Genomic DNA, 9,406 nt, shown 5'->3' with positions numbered 1-9,406 from the left:
TAAGGGCGCCAGCTCCCCCCGCCTCCTCGGGCCTCTCTCCCACTCGCCCCCGCTCACCCCTCGGCCTTTGCGCCTCTCCCCCGCCAGATCCACCTCCCTCTCCCCTTCGATCCCCTCTGCCCGCGCGTGCTCGCCGCCGTTCACCGTCGAACTCGCGGCCACCGTGCCCCGATTGACCCGACGACGTGCCCGAACGCCTCCCCGCCGTCGACTACGTCGACTACGCCATCGGGAACGAGCCGAGCGCCACTGCACCGACCTCCCCGAGCGCGTCTTCCCCGCACGGCCGCCGTCGATCGTCGCCGATTCCGGCTACCCCGCGCCCTCCCCGAGCTCACTGCCACTCCCTACGGCTCCGCTGTGAGCTCCCGCTTCTCCTCCCCCTCTCCGTTAGCTCGCCCGCGTTCCGTAGCTGCTCCCCCACGCGCGCCCGAACGCCGCGCCGCGGAGCTCGCCGCCGGCGGGTCTCCGGTGACCAAATGGTCACGGGCGTAGGCCCGCTAGCCCGACCGCACCGTGCCGCACCCGCCTAGCTACTTAGTTCGGCCGTTCGCGCGCTCTAACGCAGCCTCCGTCGGACGCCCGTAGCACCTCGCCGCCGGCGAGCTCGTAGCGGTCGTCCCCGGCCGTTCCAGCCCCTCCGACCACCGCAGTTGGACGCGCGACGCCGAGCCGCGTCGAACGCGCCCAGCCACGCCCCCGAAGACCCCCTATACGTGAAACCCGTACCCCTCCCGAGCCGCGCCGCCGTGCGTTTGGTCGCCGGCGTTGCTCCGGCGCCGGCCGCCGACGTGGCTGGCCTGGGGCCACCCCAGTGCCCCTGCCAGTGGCCCCCACGGGCCCCAGTTGACTGGGTTGACCCAGTCGACTGCTGACTGGGCAGGCCCAGTCACTGACATGCGGGCCCCGCCGCAAAAATATAAAAAAAGAAAAGAAAAAGAAAATGTTTTATAAATAAAAATAATTAGTTTAACTAAACACTCACTGACATATGGGGCCCACCCCTCTAATTATACTGTTAGATTAGTTTAAATAGATATTAGAATAACAGAGACTGACATGTGGGTCCCACTGGACCCACCTGTCTGGTTTGACTGGTCAGCCGACCTGTTGACCTGCTGACGTCAGCATTACCTCATGCTGACGTCATAATTCATTTTTTGCTGAATATAAATAATTCCAGAAATTCAAATAAACTTTGAAAATTCATATCTTTTAAACCGTAACTCGGATGAAAATGTTTTCTATATGAAAGTTGCTCAGAACGACGAGACGAATCCAAATACGCAGTCCGTTCATCCACCACACCTCCCTAACCTATCGAACTAGCAACTTTCCCCCTCCGGTCCGTCTGTCCGAAAACGCGAAACATCGGGAATACCTCCCGGATGTCCCCCCCTTCACCGGTACCACCTACTGTCGCGTTAGGACACCCCTAGCACCGCTCACTGTCATGTCACGCATCGTCATGCTTATGTTTGCATTGTATTTACTGTTTCTTCCCCCTCTTCTCTCCGGTAGACTACGAGACCGACACTGCTGCTGCCCAGTTCGACTACGGAGTCGACGACCCCTCCTACTTGCCAGAGCAACCAAGCAAGCCCCCCCCCCCTTGATCACCAGATATCGCCTACTCTTCTCTATACTGCTTGCATTAGAGTAGTGTAGCATGTTACTGCTTTTCGATATCCTAACCTGATGCATAGCCTATCCTTGCTACTACTGTTGTTACCTTTACCTGCAATCCTACATGCTTAGTATAGGATGCTAGTTTTCCATCAGTGGCCCTACATTCTTGTCCGTTTGCTGTGCTATACTATTGGGCCGTGATCACCTGGGCGGTGATCACGGGTATATACTTATATACTATATACATGACACATGTGATGACTAAAGTCGGGTCGGCTCGTAGGAGTACCCGCAAGTGGATCTTTGTGGCGGAGCGACAGAGCAGGTTGAGACCGCCTAGGTGAGAGGTGGGCCTGGCCCTGGTCGGCGTTCGCGGATACTTAACACGCTTAACGAGATCTTGGTATTTGATCTGAGTCTGGCCATTTGGTCTATACGCACTAGCCATCTACGCGGGAGTAGTTATGGGTATCCCGGCGTCGTGGTATCAGCCGAAGCCTTCGTGACGTCAGCGACTGAGTGGCGCGCGCCGTGTTGGACCGCTTTGACGTAACCGCCGTGATCGTGTGGGTTGCTAGGTCTGCTCGCGGCCGCGTTCGCAACATGCAGGTGTGCATAGGGCGATGGGCCCAGACCCCTGCACGCTTAGGATTAGACCGGCGTGCTGACCGCTCTGTTGTGCTTAGGTGGGGCTGCGACGCGTTGATCTTACGAGGCCGGGCATGACCCAGAAAAGTGTGTCCGGCCAATTGGGATCGAGCGTGTTGGGTTATGTGGTGCACCCCTGCAGGGAAGTTTATCTATTCGAATAGCCGTGTCCCTCGGTAAAAGGACGACCCGGAGTTGTACCTTGAGCTTATGACAACTAGAACTGGATACTGAATAAAATACACCCTTCCAAGTGCCAGATACAACCCGGTGATCGCTCTCTAACAGGGCGACGAGGAGGGGATCGCCGGGTAGGATTATGCTATGCGATGCTACTTGGAGGACTTCACTCTATTCTCTTCTATATGCTGCAAGATGGAGATGTCCAGAAGCGTAGTCTTCGACAGGACTAGCTATCCCCCTTTTAATTCTGGCATTCTGCAGTTCAGTCCACTGATATGCCCCTTTACACATATACCCATGCATATGTAGTATAGCTCCTTGCTTGCGAGTACTTTGGATGAGTACTCACGGTTGCTTCTCTCCCTCTTTCCCCCCTTCCTATCTACCTGATTGTCGCAACCAGATGCTGGAGTCCAGGAGCCAGATGCCACCGTCGACGACGACACCCACGGCACTGGAGGTGCCTACTACTACGTGCAGGCCGCTGACGACGACCAGGAGTAGTTAGGAGGTCCCAGGCAGGAGGCCTTGCCTTTTCGATCGTCGCTACTTTTGTGCTAGCCTTCTTAAGGCAAACTTGTTTAACTTATGTCTGTACTCAGATATTGTTGCTTCCGCTGACTCGTCTATGATCGAGTACTTGTATTCGAGCCCTCGAGGCCCCTGGCTTGTATTATGATGCTTGTATGACTTATTTATGTTTTAGAGTTGTGTTGTGATATCTTCCCGTGAGTCCCTGATTTTGATCGTACACATTTGCGTGCATGATTAGTGTACGGTCAAATCGGGGGCGTCACAAGTTGGTATCAGAGCCGACTGCCTGTAGGAATCCCCCTTTCCACACTCCTTGGCCGAAGTCGAGTCTAGACATTACAAAACTTTTACTAACATGGCTGTGTGTCTTACGGGCCCACGTCGCCATTGGGTGGTACTAGTATCTTTTACTCCTCGACCTTTACTCTGGGACTCTGAACTCTCTTCTACTCGGGTTAAACGAATTTACTAACTTTAACACTAGGATCCCGTGACCGTGTTCACCCCAAAGATGGATAAGCCATAGTTGTTTCTCAGAATAGTATTTTGAACAATTCACACACTGTCATTTGACTCCTTTGAAACGTCTTTTGCTTTCAGATAGAACCCACGAGGCAGGTCGTTCGCCACACGATGGCCATTGGTGCCTCGGGGTCACCTACGGTGCTAGCTGAGATGATGACCTATCTGGGTTATCGCTGGCACCCTGAGTACACCGTCTACGAGGAGTACCAGGACTTTAACCAGGAGCAGTACCGTGCCATCGTCCACCTCTACTCTCGGGAGTATGACTCCACTGCTGTGCTGCACACCGCCCACGGTGTTGGTGTGACCATCGATATGGCTGTCCACGATGCTGCCTATGCTGCTCTGACACGTCTTCGTGGAGAGTATCAGGAGTTGGACACCTCCCCTTTCAGGCATATTGCTATCGCCTCTGATGTTGGTGCGGAGGGATACTATACTGCTGCCTACTCCACTGTCACCCGAGAGCCCTTCTACCATCAGCACCTGGTTCTGCATGCTGATGGGCTGGATCGAGCTAACCGAGCTCTTCGCCACGAGATGTACACCACCCGTCAGCACCTTTACCGTGCTCTGACGCTGCTGCACCCCTTTGTCCGATCTGGACAGGTACCGCGTACTGCGATCTACCCAGCCAGGACCGTGATGCCCCACGGTGTCGGTTGGCCAGAGGTGGGAGGCTACTCTCCCGCACTTGGCCCTCTTCTGCCACCTGAGCGTCGGGCTCTACACCTGAGTGTCCGCGGCCCCCAGTCTGCTGACGTGGAGGGCTATCCGTTGCCTCACTACCAGTTGTCGGGCTACGATTACCTCCACAGTACCTCTTGGGACTGATGTAGTCTTGCTTAGTTAGTATTAGTTGCAGTTGCCGCGAGCCTGTGTGCCGCCTATGATGTTTTAGCCTATGTACTGAACTCTATGCATGACCCCTTTTGTAAAGTTATGCCGACTACTATGTAGTAGCTATCGTGCTCCTTTCATTATGCATGTTTCATCATGAATGATTCTTGTCATTGCAAATTTCTCAATGCTGAACTACCCCTGTTATATATTAGCAGGATGGTTAGACCAGGTGGTCGTGGTCGTGGTGGTGATGCCCCACCACCACCTGAGTACATGGCTGGTATGATCCAACAGTTTGAACTGAACCGCCAATTCATGGAAAATATGATGGCTCAGTTTCCTCGCCCTAATATGAACCAGCAGCCAGCCCAAGTGACTCTTCAAGATTTCATACGCCTCAACCCAACCATCTACCGCAGCTCAACTCAGCCTCTGGATGCTGATGACTGGCTCCGTGACATCACCTATGAGATGGAGTCTGCTGAGGTAGCCCCTGCCAGCTATGTCAACTTTGCTTCCTTCTTTCTGAAGGGACCCGCAGCTCAGTGGTGGGATAGCCACAGGCGTACTCTGCCAGCTGGAACAATCATCACCTGGCCAGACTTCCAAGCTGCTTTCCGTGCCCGCTTCATTCCTCAGGGAGTCATGGACCGGAAGAAGCGTGAGTTTCGCAACCTCACCCAAGGCAACAAATCTGTCGAAGCTTATCAGCGGGAGTTTCTGGACTTGTCCCGCTATGCTGAAGAAGACATTGCAACTGATGCACGCAGACAGGAGAAGTTCCGTGATGGACTACAAGCTGACATCAAGCTCGCACTTCTAGTGCATGACTTCGCCGATTTCGCCACCTTGGTGAATAAGACCATCAATGTTGAGACTGGTCTGCAGGAATACCAGAGCTCTCAGAGGCGCAACCGTGACACGGGCTCATCTTCAGGCTCGCCCTCACAGAAGCGTAAGATATGGATCCCGAACAGCATGTATCGTCCAAATGCACCTGCTCCCAGGAAATCTTATGCTGCACCGCGTCTGCCTCCTCCACCATCTAGGCAGTCAAAGCTACCAGCTCCCCCACCTGGGGCTCCTGTTCCCACTCCCGATAATGGTCTGTGCTTCAAGTGTGGTCAACCGGGTCACTTTGCCAGGAACTGCTATCAGAACCAGAATCAACTGGCCCTTCCAGCAGCTGGCCGTGGTAACAACCAGCCCCGCAACAACAATGCTAAGTCTTATGGTCGTGCTCATGCCAACCACGTTGATCTCAGCGAAGCTCAAGACCAGCCTGCTACTGTGATGGGCACACTCCTCGTAAATTCAGTACCAGCATCCGTTTTATTTGATACAGGAGCATCCCATTCATTCATATCAGCAGAATTTGCATTCCTGCATGGCATTAATTACGAAGAGATAAACACTCCGCTAGTGGTACACACCCCTGCGGGCCAATGTCAAACCACTATGGTTAGTCACGATGTTACTGTTGAAATTGAAGGACTGGAATTTCTTGTCTCTCCCATCGTACTGAAGTCCTGTAGCATTGATCTCATTCTGGGAATGAATTGGTTAAAAGCGCATACTGCTTCAATCGTTTGCACCACTAAGACCGTCCATCTGCTACACCCTTCAGATGAGATAGTTACTTACCAAGCCCATCTGGTGCAAAATGCCGAGGCAAGGCTCTATGCATTGAATGCATTGAACGCTGCACCACTCGAGGGCATTGAAAACATTCCCGTCGTGCGTGAATTCCTCGACGTCTTCCCTGAAGAACTTCCGGGGATTCCCCCTGCTAGAGCTGTCGAATTCATCATCGACTTGAAACCAGGCACCACTCCTATAGCCAAGCGACCCTACAAAATGCCGTCGCATGAACTCCTTGAGCTTAAGGAGGAAATCGACAAGTCTCTTCGCAAAGGATTCATTCGCCCAAGTTGCTCTCCTTGGGGAGCACCTTCTCTCTTTGTCAAGAAGAAGGATGGGACAAACCGGTTAGTTCAAGACTACCGTCCTATAAACCAAGCTACCATTCAGAATAAATACCCTCTTCCTCGGATCAATGATCTGTATGATCAACTGGCGGGTTCGTTAGTGTTCTCTAAGCTCGACTTGAGGTTGGGCTACCACCAGATCCGTGTTCGCGAAGAGGATATCCCAAAGACCGCCTTCGTGACTCGCTATGGTTCATACGAGTACACCGTCATGTCTTTCGGTTTAACCAATGCTCCAGCAACCTTCTCTCGTCTGATGAACTACATATTCATGGATTACCTCGACAAGTTCGTCGTGGTTTATCTGGATGATATCCTGATATTTTCCAAGAACGAAGAAGAACATGCGGAACATCTTCGACTTGTGCTGGAAAAGCTACGAGAACATCAACTATATGCCAAGTTCTCCAAATGTGAATTCTGGCTACCGGAAGTAACCTATCTTGGGCATGTCATCTCTAAGGATGGTATTGCCGTCAACCCTGAACGAGTTCAGGCTATTCTTGATTGGACTCCTCCCAAGAACGTTAAGCAAGTCAGAAGTTTTCTCGGTCTCGCCAGCTATTGCCGTCGATTTGTCGAGAACTTCTCCAAGATCGCCAGGCCTCTGACTAACCTGTTGCATAAGGGTGTCAAGTTCCAATGGACAGACAAATGTCAGGAAAGTTTCCAGGCACTCAAAGACAAGTTGACTTCTGCCCCAGTTCTAGCTCCACCTGATACTAAGAAGGACTTCGTCATTTACTGCGACGCTTCCCGTCAAGGATTAGGCTGTGTCCTAATGCAAGACCGCAAAGTGATTGCTTATGCCTCTCGACAATTGCGCCCTCACGAAGAGAACTACCCAGTTCACGACCTCGAACTTGCTGCTGTCATTCATGCGCTGAAGCAGTGGCGACATTACCTTCTCGGTAATCGTTGCGAGATCTTCACCGACCACCAAAGTCTGAAGTATCTGTTTACTCAGCCAGATCTGAACCTCCGTCAGCAGAGATGGATGGAGCTTGTTGCAGACTTTGACTTGGGTATTTCCTATACGCCAGGCAAGGCTAATGTAATGGCTGATGCCTTGAGCCGCAAGTCTTACTGCAACCACCTCCAGGTTCACAAAGTTCAGCCCTCGCTTGTTGAAGAATTCAGGAAGCTGAACCTCCATATTGTTCCTTCGGGTGCACTCACTCCCCCTCCTAAGGAGTTTGGCAAGGTGAACCTCCACGTTGTTACCCAGGGTTCCCTCAATACCCTAGTTGCTAAACCAGATCTCGTGGATAGCATCAAAAGGCTACAGAAGTATGACTCTGAAGCCCACAAGATTAAGCGCTACCTCGCAGAAGGAAAGCCCTCATTCTTCACCATTTCTGAAGATGGCACCCTATACTTCAAGGGCCGCCTAGTGGTGCCATGTGCAGAGAAAAACTTGGATATGACACAGGAAGTTATGAAAGAAGCTCATGATACGCCTATGTGTATCCATCCTGGTAGTACAAAGATGTATCAAGACATCCGACAGAGATTCTGGTGGTCTAATATGAAGCAAGACATTGCTCGTTATGTTGCTGAGTGTGACGTTTGCCGTCGTATCAAAGCAGAACATCAAAGGCCTGCTGGAACTCTGCAACCTATCTCTATTCCTGAATGGAAATGGGACCATGTTGAGATGGACTTCGTCACTGGATTTCCCAAATCACAGAAAGGTAATGATGCTATTCTTGTCGTCATTGACCGGCTTTCCAAAGTTGCACATTTCCTGGCAGTCAAAGAAACGATCACTGCTAGCCAGTTGGCAACGCTCTATATGTCCAGGATTGGTTCACTCCACGGTATTCCATTGGTTATCAGTTCAGACCGTGGTAGCTTATTCACTTCAAGATTCTGGGCAAGTTTCCAAGAAGCTATGGAAACTCATCTGTCATTCAGTACCGCGTTTCATCCTCAATCGCAAGGACAAGTTGAACGCGTCAATCAAGTTCTCGAAGACATGCTTCGAGCTTGTGTTATTTCCTTCGGCAAGAAATGGGAGGAATCTCTCCCGTATGCTGAGTTCTCTTATAATAATAGCTATCAAGCTAGTCTGAAGATGGCCCCCTTCGAAGTGTTATATGGACGAAAGTGCCGAACCCCTCTGAACTGGTCAGAAACTAGGGAACGTCCACTCTTCGGTCCGGATATTATCCAAGATGCCGAAGAACAAGTCCGCATTATTCGCGAGAATCTCAAGACTGCTCAGTCACGTCAGAAGAGTCAGTATGACCATCATCATAAAGACATGGTCTATCAACCTGGCGAAAAGGCTTATCTTCGAGTCACACCAATGAAGGGTGCTCACCGCTTCGGGATCAAGGGCAAACTAGCTCCTCGCTATATTGGCCCATTCACTATTCTCGAAAGGCGTGGAAAAGTGGCATACCAACTGGAGCTACCGCCGAACCTTTCTCAGGTTCACGATGTGTTCCATGTGTCACAGCTCCTCCGTTGCTTCAAGGATCCAATCCGAGCTGTGGATCATGAAGTGCTCGAATTGCAGCAAGACCTCTCCTATAAGGAGCATCCGGTCCGCATTGTCGACCAAGCTGAACGCCGCACACGTCAGAAGGCGATCAAGTTTCTCAAAGTCCAGTGGTCGCACCATTCTGAAGATGAGGCCACTTGGGAACGAGAGGATCGTCTGCGCGAAGAATACCCCGCACTGTTTCCTTCTACCTCCTAAATCTCGGGACGAGATTTCTTGTAGTGGAGGAGATTTGTAACACCCTGGGAATCATGGTACAGTAACTCCCTGTGATTAAGCTAATCATGTTGCTAAACAGGGCTGATCACATTTGAATCACCATCCTTTTCAAACTCCTAGTTCAAACTTCAAATATAATTAAAGTGAAAAATAAAAGTTTTCAAAAACTCAAACAAAAATGTTCAGTGGGTGCCAAATATTACACTGGTAATTATGGTGGAGAAAACACATTTTTATAAAATACCTAAATACTTTTAAATGAAATAAAACAGAAAAGAAAATAAACAAATAAAAAGAAAACAGAAAACAGAACACAGTCAGAGAAAAA

This window comes from Triticum aestivum, chromosome 7D (genome assembly GCF_018294505.1).
Source record: "Triticum aestivum cultivar Chinese Spring chromosome 7D, IWGSC CS RefSeq v2.1, whole genome shotgun sequence".
Classification (NCBI taxonomy): domain Eukaryota; kingdom Viridiplantae; phylum Streptophyta; class Magnoliopsida; order Poales; family Poaceae; genus Triticum; species Triticum aestivum.
This window is presented reverse-complemented; position numbering follows the sequence as displayed.